Here is a 12,922-nt window from a genome sequence, read left to right as displayed (position 1 = left end):
GAAGCAAGCTTCGGCCGGAACGATTGCGGCCTGGATCGTCCAGTCCACCCAGCAGGCTTATAGGGCTAAGGGCTTGGCTTCTCCAGAGGTGGTGATGGCACATTCCACCAGGGGCATAGCACCTTCGTGGGCAGCAGCCTGACATGTGGCTCCAGACGTCATCTGCAAAGCGGCCTCATGGGCCTACATTAATATTTTTATGTCACATTACTGCATAGAGCCTGCTTCTCTATCTTCTGTGAACTTTGGTTTAAGAATCCTGTCGGGTGACGGGCCAAATTCAATTTCTTTTGATCAGCATACCCACCCGTGTGGTCTGGCTAGTTATTTCCCACACGTAGGCTGCCATGAAGTCTGTCAGGAAAACAGAAAATGTATTATTAAATAATTACCATAATTTTCCTTTCCTGATGGACTCCATGGCAGAGGGAGTCCCACCCATCGGTCAAGAGTTGGCTAGTTACGGAAAGCAGTCTCTACTGGTGAGCTCAAATTTATGGGAGTGTGGTCCTATAGCATTGGAGAGGAAGCGGGGTTAACCCCACACGTAGGTTGCCATGGAGTTCATCAGGAAAGGAAAATTACGGTATTTGATAATAAATTTTCTGTTTTTTTAAGTCCAGTGTGCATGGAGCCTAATACAGGAGGGGTGTTACTGGCCAGATATCCAGGTGAAAACAGAGGGAAAAAGCCTAAAATAAGAAAACTAATTTAAGGATTGGTAAGCTGCAATATACATTTTTTGTTTGTTTCGAGTATAATACAGTTTCAAGGATGTACAAAAAATACACTATTTTATAGATATTGATCTTGTACTATCTGTACCTTTACATTATAGTACTTGGTCTGTGTTCTAATGTAGATTTTTTTTTTTTTTACTGCTAGGGAGATTTACCCTCTATTTGTTCTGGTGACCCATAAACTGGTTAGTAGAACAAACAGGTTGTAATAAAAAAAATTGTCAGCAGAGCAAGAAGGGAGAGGAAGTCTTTCAATGAGGACACCTGCTTCCGTGACAAGTCTCTAAGATGAGAATTCTGTTCTCTTTAAAGATATTTCATCTGTTGTGCCTACAAGACACAGAGTGCAAAACAAAACGAAAAAAGGCCTTTCCAACTCTAAAATTAAAAATCAAGTTTTGGCTTTCCACACTGTCCTGTTTTGGGCCAACCAACATCCCAACAATCTTATATCGTAAAGCGCTGCGTAAACTGTTGGCGCTATATAAACCCTGTATAATAATAATAATAACAATCTCTAGGCTCTTGTTGACAAAGATTGTCATGTATTTGATGTGAAACACAGCTGGATCCTATTGACTACAAGGGAGCAGTACATATAGCAGCAAAGAGGCTGCATTTGACATGCTATGCATTGGTTTTCTTTGGATGTTGCATGCCCTATGCAGGAACTGCATGCAAAGCAAGTCAAGAGCAATCTTTGCTTGTCAAACTCAGCAGCATGCATTTGAATGGAAAATGCAGCAAATGATAAGAATGTCCATTGACATGAACCCTTGCTCTACTGCCCACCTTAATGCAAAATACATACTTGCCAACAGTCTCGATCGGAGCTCGTCCCGATTAAATTCCCGGGATTTTGCTGTTTTGTCCCGGGAAAATCGGGAATGTTTTAGCAAAAACAGCCGGTGTCTTGTCGAATACTGTCCCCCATCGGATAGTGTCCACCCTGTACTTCGCAGGCGCAGTACGGAGGACAAACAAGACACCGAAAGTCTCTGAAGTTCAACAGCTGATCGTCAGCTCTACATGGCGTCTGCGTACTTATTCTGCCCTGAGTCCAGGTTCATGCCCCACTATCCAAGTGGACATATAATTAGAATATAAAGATGCCGAGCGCAGCGAGGCCGTGCCCGAAGCGTGGCGAGTGAACCGAGCCCGTGAGGGGCAATTTTACAAAGCGTTCACTATTAAGTGCCCAAGCGCCGTGTACAGCTGATGGTCAGCTGGTCAACTTCAGAGACTTTCGGCATCTCCTTGTCCTCCTGACACTATCCGATAGGGGGACACTTCTCGTCAGAACACCAGCGGGCTACAAGAAGATGGCCACCGCTGCTGCCATGAGGACTGCTCCTCTTGTGTTCAGTGGAGAGGGGAGGACCCTCCCCTCTCCACTGAACACATGGAGAAACCCGGGAATGCACTAGATGCCGCTGAAGGGGACACGACAGACGTGGCCAGCATGAAGAAGGGAGGCAATGACATCTTCAGGGTAAGAAGTACCTGTAGGCTTAGGTGATCCATTGGATCTGGGACATGATTTTTGTTTGAAAAACTACAAAAAATCTTTGCTACTAGTTGGACTGTTTGATGTAGCTGACAAGTTTACTCTAAACAGCATTGATTAGAGCAGTGGAAAGAGCAACCAAATACAGAATAGATCATCTGTCTGCTCTCACTGTGTCTATCCTGCCCCCTCCTCTCTCCTCCCTCCTCCCAGCTCCAGCTATTGCTCACTCCTTTATCTTAGGCTGTATCTCGTCTGTCATAATGATGCACTAGTGGGTGCATGCACACAAACAGCATCATTCCTACTGACTCTAATTGATCCTCAAGGGAATCTGTCAACAACAAAAGAGTAACTGAACACGCAGCAGGTCACTAACTATAAAAATGACCTGTTTCCAGTATCTGTATTAACCACTTAAAGACTGGAAGGATTTGCCCCCTTCCTGACCAGACCATTTTTTGTGATACGGCACTGCGTTGCTTCAACTGACAATTGTGCGGTCATGCGAAACTATACCCAAACAAAATTGATGTCCTTTTTTTTCCCCCACAAGTAAAGCTTTAATTTGGTGGTATTTGATCACCTCTGCGTCTTTTTTTTTTGTGTGCTATAAACAAAAAAAAGCAACAATTTTTTTTTACTAAAAAAAATAAATATCTAAAAAAGAAAATGTGAAAAACAAATTTCTTCCTCAGTTTAGGTCAATATGTATTCTGCTACATATTTTTGGTAAAAAAATCGCAACAAGCGTATATTGATTGGTTTGCGCAAAAGTTATAGCATCTACAAAATAGGGGATAGATTTATGGCATTTTCATTATTATTTATTTGTATGGGGACATTGATGTGAGGGCGGCTCCGCTGCTGGGGACGGACGCTGATGTGAGGAGGACTACGCTGATGGGGACACCACGGCATGTAAAGAGGACTGATGGGGACACCAGATGTAAGGAGGACTGATGAGGACACCAGATGTAAGGAGGACTGATGAGGACACCAGATGTAAGGAGGACTGATGGGGACACCAGATGTAAGGAGGACTGATGAGGACACCAGATGTAAGGAGGACTGATGAGGACACCAGATGTAAGGAGGACTGATGGGGACACCAGATGTAAGAAGGACTGATGGGGACACCAGATGTAAGGAGGACTGATGGGGACATCAGATGAAGGGAGGACTGATGGGGACACCAGATGAAGGAAGGACTGATGGGGACACCAGATGAAGGGAGGACTGATGGGGACACCAGATGAAGGGAGGACTGATGGGGACACCAGATTTAAGGAGGACTGATGGGGACACAGATGTCAGGAGGACTAATAGGGACACCAGATGTAAGGAGGACTGATGGGGACACCAGATGAAGGGAGGACTGATGGGGACACCAGATGAAGGGAGGACTGATGGGGACACCAGATGAAGGGAGGACTGATGGGGACATCAGATGAAGGGAGGACTGATGGGGACGCCAGATTTAAGGAGGACTGATGGGGACACAGATGTCAGGAGGACTAATAGGGACACCAGATGTAAGGAGGACTGATGGGGACACCAGATGTAAGAAGGACTGATGGGGACACCAGATGTAAGGAGGACTGATGGGGACACCAGATATGAGGAGGACTGATGGAGACACAGATGTAAGAAGGACTGATGCGGATACAGATGTAAGGAGGACTGATGGGGACACCAGATGAAGGGAGGACTGATGGGGACACCAGATGAAGGGAGGACTGATGGGAACACCAGATGAAGGGAGGACTGATGGGGACACCAGATTTAAGGAGGACTGATGGGGACACAGATGTCAGGAGGACTAATAGGGACACCAGATGTAAGGAGGACTGATGGGGACACCAGATGTAAGAAGGACTGATGGGGACACAGATGTCAGGAGGACTAATGGGGACACCAGATGTAAGGAGGACTGATGGGGACACCAGATATGAGGAGGACTGATGGAGACACAGATGTAAGAAGGACTGATGCGGATACAGATGTAAGGAGGACTGATGGGGACACAGATGTAAGAAGGACTGATGGGGACACCAGATGTAAGAAGGACTGATGGGGACACAGATGTAAGGAGGGGCTCCGCTGATGGGGACACAGATGTAAGGAGGGGCTCCGCTGATGGGGACACAGATGTAAGGAGGACTCCGCTGCTGGGGACACAGATGTGAGGAAGACTCCACTGATGGGGGCACCTGATGTAAGGACGGACTCTGCTGGTGGCAGGCGATGTGGCAGGTGACATGCTCAGGGCTCCCACTGATTCTGCATTATGGGGAGTTGAATGATTTCATTTTATATTACAATGTAATAATAGAAATAATGCGCTTCAATCATCCTGACACTACAACAACCATGGTGCCGGGATGATTGAAGTGCTAACACTAGGTGTTTGGAGTATCTTTATCTGCTGATTGTTAAACTCTGGAATACACATATTTCTATTGTGGTGTAGGATCTGGGGCCCCTTTCCCCCTTTCCCTCTCCATCCCTCATTCATCTCAGACTCTAACCCCACCCCTTTGAGCCATGCCCATTTAAGCCATGCCCACTATTTCACATAAACCACGCCCATTTTTGGCACGAAGTGCGTTGCATTTTACCGTTTCCCCTAGGCCAGACTTACAGATGCATACCCTGCCCCCTAATTATAATGCAACGCCACCTACTGCCAAAAAAGTGCCCCTAAAATTTTTTTTACAATGTTGGCAACTATGAAAATATAGTTTCTGATCAGAGGTTGAGAGCCTCCTCCTCCATCCCCTCAGGTGGTGTCTGCTGCAATGACCTGTTAGTGACTAGAAACGCCACAACCGTTCACAAAGTGACATTTACTGAGACTTGGATGGAGGAGCTGCAAACCTTATATTTGCAGCTCACAGTCAACATCTGAGGTCTGAGCAGAGATTAAACCATCACAGGCCTAGCAGAGGGTGTTAACGTTGTATACACCTTAAGTGCCATATACCTAGTCAACTCACCCAGGTCTAAATACCCAATCTATGGTGAAGAAGAAGCAAACCAGAGGAAACACATTCTGGAGAGATGGACTGATTTTTCACTTGATACAATAAGGAAACAATGCTTACTCTGTCCAAATTTCATCGATGATTTCTTTCATAATGTAGTCTGTAACTTTTTTGACTGCTATATCACTGAATGTGCAGTTCACAATTAGGATGCAACTCCACAAGCACAGAGCAATCAATAGATTCCGTCCCATCTTCTCCTGTAATTACAGTTAATAACAAAGACTGAGTAGGTGCACATTTTTATCAATTCCTCTATTGAAAGGAAAGCTATAATGGTTTAAGCGCAGGGGTCTCAAACTGGTGGCCCTCCAGCTGTTGTGAAACTACAAGTCCCATGAGACATTGAAGGCTGACAGTTACAAGTATGACTCCCTCAGGCAGGGGCATGATGGGACTTGTAGTTCCGCAACAACTGGATTGTCACCAGTTTCAGACCCCTGGTTTAGGTCCAACTGTATTTTAGTTATTTTTAAACATATATATATTTTTAAACTGCTGTTTTGTATATGATAGTTATATGGCAAAGGATTCCAAGAGCACTATGGGTTAGCTAACAAGACAGCACAGCAGATGCTGCTTGCTTTCTCTGACTGAAACTTCAGACTGAGCTAAACTATATGGCCAAAATTCGGTTGGTTTCAAGAGCATACAAAGACATAATTGTGCACTTCCTACCTTGTGGTAACAGTTTGGGGAAGGCCCTTTTTATTTAGAGCATGACTGTACCCCTGTATACAATGCACATTCCATAAAGACATAAGGAGAAACTACAGAACCCTGACCTCAACTCTAATAAACAGTCTTTGTTATTAATTAGAGGCACATTATTGAAAAGTTGTCACATTTATTGCTGGAGCAAAATGTGAAGACCTTTTGTTAAGTTTTTCTGAATTTTTTTTCTAAATAGATTTTTTTCTTCTGAGTTAAATTTCGTTCTTTCATTGGGATCAAATAAGGGGTCTGGAAATTTATATTAAAAGGTGCATTTGCTAAGGTCAGTGATGCAAACACTGTACTGTGTGTTCTCTGTAATGAGAAAGAGGGCCAACCCGAAGTTCAACCAAAATTGAGGAACTACTATCACCAGTGGCTCAGAGACACAATGTGGTGGTATTTGTAGTTTTTGTATGTGCCTGTGAGTTATGCCGCGTACACACGATCGGACTTTCGACGGACTGAATCCCGTCGATTTTTTCAAACGGACTGAATCCCGTCGGACTTTTTCGATGGACTTTACGACGGACTTTACGACGGACTTTCGACGGACTTCCGTCGAATCTGACTTGTCTACACATGATCACACCAAAGTCTGACAGATTCGAACGTGATGACGTACGACCGGACTAGAATAAGAAAGTTCATAGCCAGTAGCCAATAGCTGCCCTAGCGTCAATTTTCATCCGTCGGACTAGCATACAGATGAACAAATTTTTCGACCGGACTTGAGTCCATCGGAAAGATTTGAAACATGTTTTAAATCTAAAGTCTGTCTGATTTTTCGACAGCAAAGGTCCGATGGAGCCCACACACGATGGAATTGTCCGGCAAATTCGTTTCGTCGGACCTTTGCTGTCAAAAAGTCCGACCGCGTGTACACGGCATTAGAGAATGTTTGACTACCTTGTGTTGTGTGACAGACCTAGCCGGGACAGAGGCTGTTGGAGAGGACTGAATGCAAGCCTGTTGCCTTTGGATTATGGGCCCTAGCATTTGGGGGAATGGTGCTCTCTGTGAGCTGTATGCCTGGGGACCCTGGGGTTGGTGTTACTTTTAATTCAGCTCCATGTCCCCCCAAAACACACAGACTCTGGGAACCCTTTATATGCCGTTGGAACCTCCTCTAACAATACAACTGTAACCTAATTAACCTAATTAACATGAGCTAATTAACTAATCCTTTATACAGCCTAGGTGATTGAGACATGACCTTTTGCCCAGACTGAGTTAATTATCACAGGACACCTTCTCACAATAGCAGCAGCTCCAATAGGAGTCGTCCCGTCTCCTACATTGTATAGAGGACAATGTGATCAGCTCATTCAATTAACATAAACACAGGTAGTTGGAGTGGATGACACCAGCATCTCCTCACAGGATGTGTCCCAACAGTATAATTCAGTCTTATCATTCTAATATGGCATATAAAGGGTTCCCAGAGTCTGTGTGTTTTGGGGGGACATGGAGCTGAATCCAAAGTAACACCAACCCCAGGGTCCCCAGGCATACAGCTCACAGAGAGCACCATTCCCCCAAATGCTAGGGCCCATAATCAAAAGGCAACAGGCTTGCATTCAGTCCTCTCCAACAGCCTCTGTCCCGGCTAGGTCTGTCACATGTTGCATTTATTGTTCTAGGTGATTTTTTTTTCTTTTGTGATCTATCTGAGATAGAAAAACAATCCTTTAGAGTCTGTGTTCAGTAAAGTCAAAGGAGTCTTCTTCATTTGAAGTGACTTAAAATTAGTTTTTTTTTCCCTATTTGTATGTCCTGTTATTGAGTCTCTTTCAAATTGTATTTTCTTTGTTTGAAATGATCTTTCTATAAATGTTTTCAATATTTTCAATAAGTTGCTGAGTTTTCAATTGCAGTCCCAAAAAATAGCACCCAGTTAGGGCCAATTAAGACTTCAACTCTCAGAAACTGAGCGCTAATGCAAATGGAAAGCAGTGTCAGATCACATATGTGGGAATAGTGGGGCTCGAACCTGAAAAATCAAAAGTTCTCACTGAAGGCTTATATGCAAGTTCTTTGCCATAAAAAGTGTATGGGGACCTGAGGACCTGGGTCCTGCCCCAGGGGACATGTATTAATTAGAAATTATTTTTAAACCAGCCGTTTTTTTAGGAGCAGTGATTTTAATAATGCTTAAAGTGAAACAATAAAAATTAAAAATTCCTTTGAATATCGTGCCTGGGGGGTGTCTATAGTATGCATGTATAGTAGCGCACCTTACCCATGTTTATTACTGTACCACAGCAAAATGACATTTATAAAGGAAAAATTGTCATATAAATTGCTCACAGCTGTAATGAATTGCCGGTTCCCGGCAATATAGAGTGAAAATCAAATAAAAAAATGGCGTAGGTTCCCTCCACCAGTCCATACCTGGTCCTTTGAGTCTGGTATGGATATTAAGGGGAACTCCACGCCAAAATTTAAAAAAAATGGCGTAGGGGTCCTCCCCCAAAATCCTTATCAGACCCTTATCCGAGCATGCAACCTGGCAGGCCGCAGGAAAAGAGGGGGGGACAAGAGAATGCCCCCCCTCCTGAACCGTACCAGGCCACATTCCCTCAACATGGGGAGGGTGCTTTAAGGTCCCCCCTAAAGCACCTTGTCCCCATGTTGATGGGGACAAGGGCCACATCCCCACAAACCTTGTCCGGTGGTTGTGGGGGTCTGCGGGCGGGGAGCTTATCGAAATCTGGAAGCCCCCCTTTAAGAAGGGGGCACCAGGATCCCAGCCCCCCTATGTGAATGGTTATCGGGTACATCGTACCCCTACCCATTCACCTCAAAAAGCAGTGAAATGTAAAAAAAACAAAAGCCGGTTTTTGACAAGTCCTTTATTAATAAAATAGCTCTGAGCCGTCTTCTCCCGCTGCCATTTCCCCTGCCGCCATTTCTCCCAGTGCCGTCGTCTCCCGCCGCCGGCTCTACACCCAGAGCCCACCCTTTTTTGAAGCCAATTAGAGCCTCTGGCTTTAATCATATGCTTAAAAAAAATCCATTGGAATCCATGATGAAAGATACCACACAGCGAGTGACAACACAACGGAGGAAGACAGCAACAGAAGAAGAGCAGCTTTTTTTTATAGCGGGTAACTGGCGGCAAGAAAGAACAGAGAAGATAGCACACGAAGACAGCTCGGGGAGAAGGACAGCATCGGAAGGGATGGCGGCGGCGGGAGAAGACGACACAAGGAGAGACGGCAGTGGGAGAAGACGGCGGCAGGAGAAGATGGTATAGAGCTATTTTATTAATAAAAGGACTTGTCAAAAACTGGCTTTTGTTTTTTAATTTTTTTTTTACATTTCTGCTTTTTGAGGTGAATGGGTACGATGTACCTGCTACCCATTCACATGGGGGGCAGGGATCTGGGGGCCCCCTTCTTAAAGGGGGGCTTCCACATTCCGATAAGCCCCCACCAGGAGACCCCGACAACCACTGGCCAGGGTTGTCAGGAAGAGGATAAATATGTATAAAAGAATACTGCGCTATAGAAAGTACAATGTGATAAGCTGCAACTAAAAAGTGTTATAGGACACTAAACAGAATTACAGCGTAAAAAGTCGCGCTAAATAATGGGAATAGTAAAATAAAATAACATATGCTCCCAATGATAGATGCCAAAAGGTCACACTGAGTATAAATAAAATTGAATTGACCAGACCCAAAGCAAAAGTGCAAAAATTAGTGCATCAAACTATATGATGAACAAAATATATTGTGCATCAAACATATGAATGTAGGTACATGTGTAACAAAAAATACAAATAAAATATAATAAAGGAGATAAAAAAAAAAAAGTGATTGGAAAGTGTCCTGTGACTAGATAAAAATAGATAAACCAAAAGTCAATCCATATTGCAAAAATAAGTGGACAAAATAAGACATAAAAAAAGTACAATTAGGATGATAATCCAAAAGTGATGTGCTGTGAGGGAGGAGGAGCTATGTTCTGATGTCACCGCTGTACGTCCAGTCCCGGAAGTTACCGGCTGTTTGGAAGCCGGCCGGCTCATCTTTTTATGCTTATCTTGCTTAGTATTATCCATCGATTTTGTAAGTGTCCATTTGTCTCTTTTATAATCTCAATAAATGTTAAGGATTTACGCTATGTGAGGCTTTCTGTTTTTTTGGTGAACAAACTGCCCACTTTACTGATTTATCTGCTGACCGTTCCCCTTTATAATATTTTGTTGTATTTTTTGTTACACATGTACCTACATTCATATGTTTGATGCACAATATATTTTGTTCATCATATAGTTTGATGCACTCATTTTTGCACTTTTGCTTTGGGTCTGGTCAATTCAATTTTATTTATACTCAGTGTGACCTTTTGGCATCTATCATTGGGAGCATATGTCATTTTATTTTACTAGGAATGGACATTCATTGAACTTCCAGTTTGGCCATGAAGCTTACCGGTGGTAAGGCACCACATGGTGCACAAATCCATAGTATTCAGTTACTGCTGCAAGCATATGTCACACATGCAAATTTTCTGGCTTGTCCATAGTTCAGTCTGTTTACTATTACCTCACAGGTTGTGGTTTGTTTCTGCAATACTGCTAATGCTGATAACAGGTGTGCTGTGCTGTGCTGAAGCCTTTATATTAACTCAGCAAGGCCTGGCCCTACAGGCTTGACTTATTGTCTGCAGGTATGCTGTTAGCTTGCACCACTGAAAGCATATATCACACATGTGAATCTTACTGGCTGTCCATATTGCCACTCTTACTAGTGCTTCACAGGTTGTGTCTGCAGTAAGGATAAGCTCCGACGTGTTCGCACAGCACATGTGCAGAGCCCGCCAGGAAGTCGGCACTGCGCTGCGCTAATCACAGGCAGTGAGACATTGTCCTGATGCGCTGCTGCAGAGATCGGGAAATGTCTCACTGCTTGTGATTAGCACAGCGCACTGCCGACTTCCTTGCGGGCTCTGCACGTGGGCTGTGTGAACACGCCGGAGCTCATCCTTAGTCTGCAGTATTGCTAATGCTTAGGCTGATAACAGGTGGTGCTGAGCCTTTCCTATTTAATGCAGGGCCTGGCCTTGCAGGCTGGCCTTACTGTGTATTAATGCTTGGTTATGGTTTGGAGCTTTTGCCGTACATGTGTCTAAGGTAGGTTTAACCTGCTAGTGCTAATTGTCTGACTATTAACCTGCGCTGGTTGCCTGTGATTACATTGACTCGGCAGTACTATGACTGCTATGCATTCTTTACTATGCATATTCGTGCTGACCTTGATGCTAAAATGAAAATCAGGATCTGCTTAGTTACATTTCCTTAGTCCTTTACCTGTTAGCAATGTGTAATTGCTTCTGTTATTTGTGGTGCACCACAGAGGGATATGTGGTTTGCTGCTTGTAGTGGTTACTACTGATGGATTTCTAAACAAATAATCCCAGGCATGACTCCAGTCTTTCAGCTCATCTGTGGACCATTAGCAATCAGCCTTCCTAGAGACCAGCAACGTTCATTAAGGTGAGGGCAGGTAGGTATATTCTATATCCTAAAAGTGCACATTATGGGCATAATGAATTGCAAATCTCTCCAGCCCTTAACACCAACACCACTTCTCAGGAAGAGGAAAGTCAACCTGCTTCTGCAACAGAGACAGGTCCTCTTTAGCCCTGAAGGAACCACTAATCAAATAACTAAGTCGTTTAAGGGGTACCTCTGCCTCAGTAGCAGCCGGCCAAACAGGCTTCATCAGATTAGCCAGGAGGGCCATTCTGCCAGAGGAAAAGCCATATCCTTTGCAGAGGCCCTGGGACAGCGAATGGATCTGGAGACGAAGAAGGTTCATACTACTATTAAAGGGGTTGTAAAGGTTTATTTTTATTTTTTTTTAAATAACAAACATGTTATACTTACCTCCACTGTACAGTTCGTTTTGCACAGAGTGGCCCCGATCCTGATGTTCTGGGGTCCCTTGGTGGCTCTCGCGGCTCCTCCCCCGCAATAGCTAACCCCCTCTGGGAAGCTCTATCCCAAGGGGGTTACCTTGCGGGCTCGCTTCCATGTCATACACTCGGCGTCCATAGATGCTGAGTGTATGACTGGGCCCCGCCCCCCCGGTGGGCGCATCATTGGATTTTATTGACAGCAGGGGGAGCCAATGGCTGCGCTGCTATTAATCTATCCAATCAACGCAGAGACTCCGTGGAGAAGAGGACGACAGGGGACATGCAGAGCAGGTGAACAGGCTCAGGTAAGTAAAATGGGGGGGCTGGGGGGCCTGTGACAGCCAGGTGTTTTTTCACCTTAATGCATAGGATGCATTAAGGTGAAAAAAAACACAAACCTTTACAACCCCTTTAAGTAGTGTTTTGTGACCTGCGGTGGAGCTCACTTCGGTAGCCAGACTGTCAGGATTCTAGACAAGATGAAAGCAGATCTCTGACCAGTGATAAACTCTCTATGATGGCTGATCATAGAGTGAAAATGAAGTAGTCAATGATGCAGTTCAGCCACTGTGGATACAAGACTGTATGCTGTTTCTCTGGTAGTCCGTTGTGGTAAAAAAAAAAAAGGTACGAAATTTAAAGGAATATTACACCTTTATTGCTTCACTTTAAGCATTATTAAAATCATTGCTCCCGAAAAAAAACGTCAGTTTTTAAAACTTTTTTTTGCATTGATCCATGTCCCCTGGGGCAGGACCCGGGTCCCCAAACACTTTTTATGACAATACCATGTATATAAGCCTTTAAAATTAGCACTTTAGATTTCTCCCATAGACTTTTAAAGGGTGTTCCGCGGCTTTCAAATCTGCCGAGAACACCTCAAATTGTTTGCTATTCGGCGAACGGCGAACAGCCAATGTTCGAGTCGAACTCATGTTCGACCCGAACATAAAACCCATCCCTATACAGGGATATGAGAAATTT

The 12,922-nt window shown here is 44.3% G+C and overlaps 1 long non-coding RNA gene across 1 annotated transcript in view; it reads right to left on the bottom strand.

Annotated features, from left to right (window-relative positions):
• LOC141139108 (uncharacterized) overlaps positions 1 to 12,922 on the bottom strand; it is a 65,462-nt gene that overhangs the window by 26,027 nt on the left and 26,513 nt on the right. The window contains exon 3 of the long non-coding RNA XR_012243715.1: positions 5,355 to 5,494. This is a non-coding gene — a long non-coding RNA (uncharacterized lncRNA). The remainder of the gene's footprint in view (positions 1 to 5,354; positions 5,495 to 12,922) is intronic.

Source organism: Aquarana catesbeiana, linkage group LG04 (assembly GCF_042186555.1).
Source record: "Aquarana catesbeiana isolate 2022-GZ linkage group LG04, ASM4218655v1, whole genome shotgun sequence".
Taxonomy (NCBI): Eukaryota; Metazoa; Chordata; class Amphibia; order Anura; family Ranidae; genus Aquarana; species Aquarana catesbeiana.
This window is presented reverse-complemented; position numbering and strand designations above follow the sequence as displayed.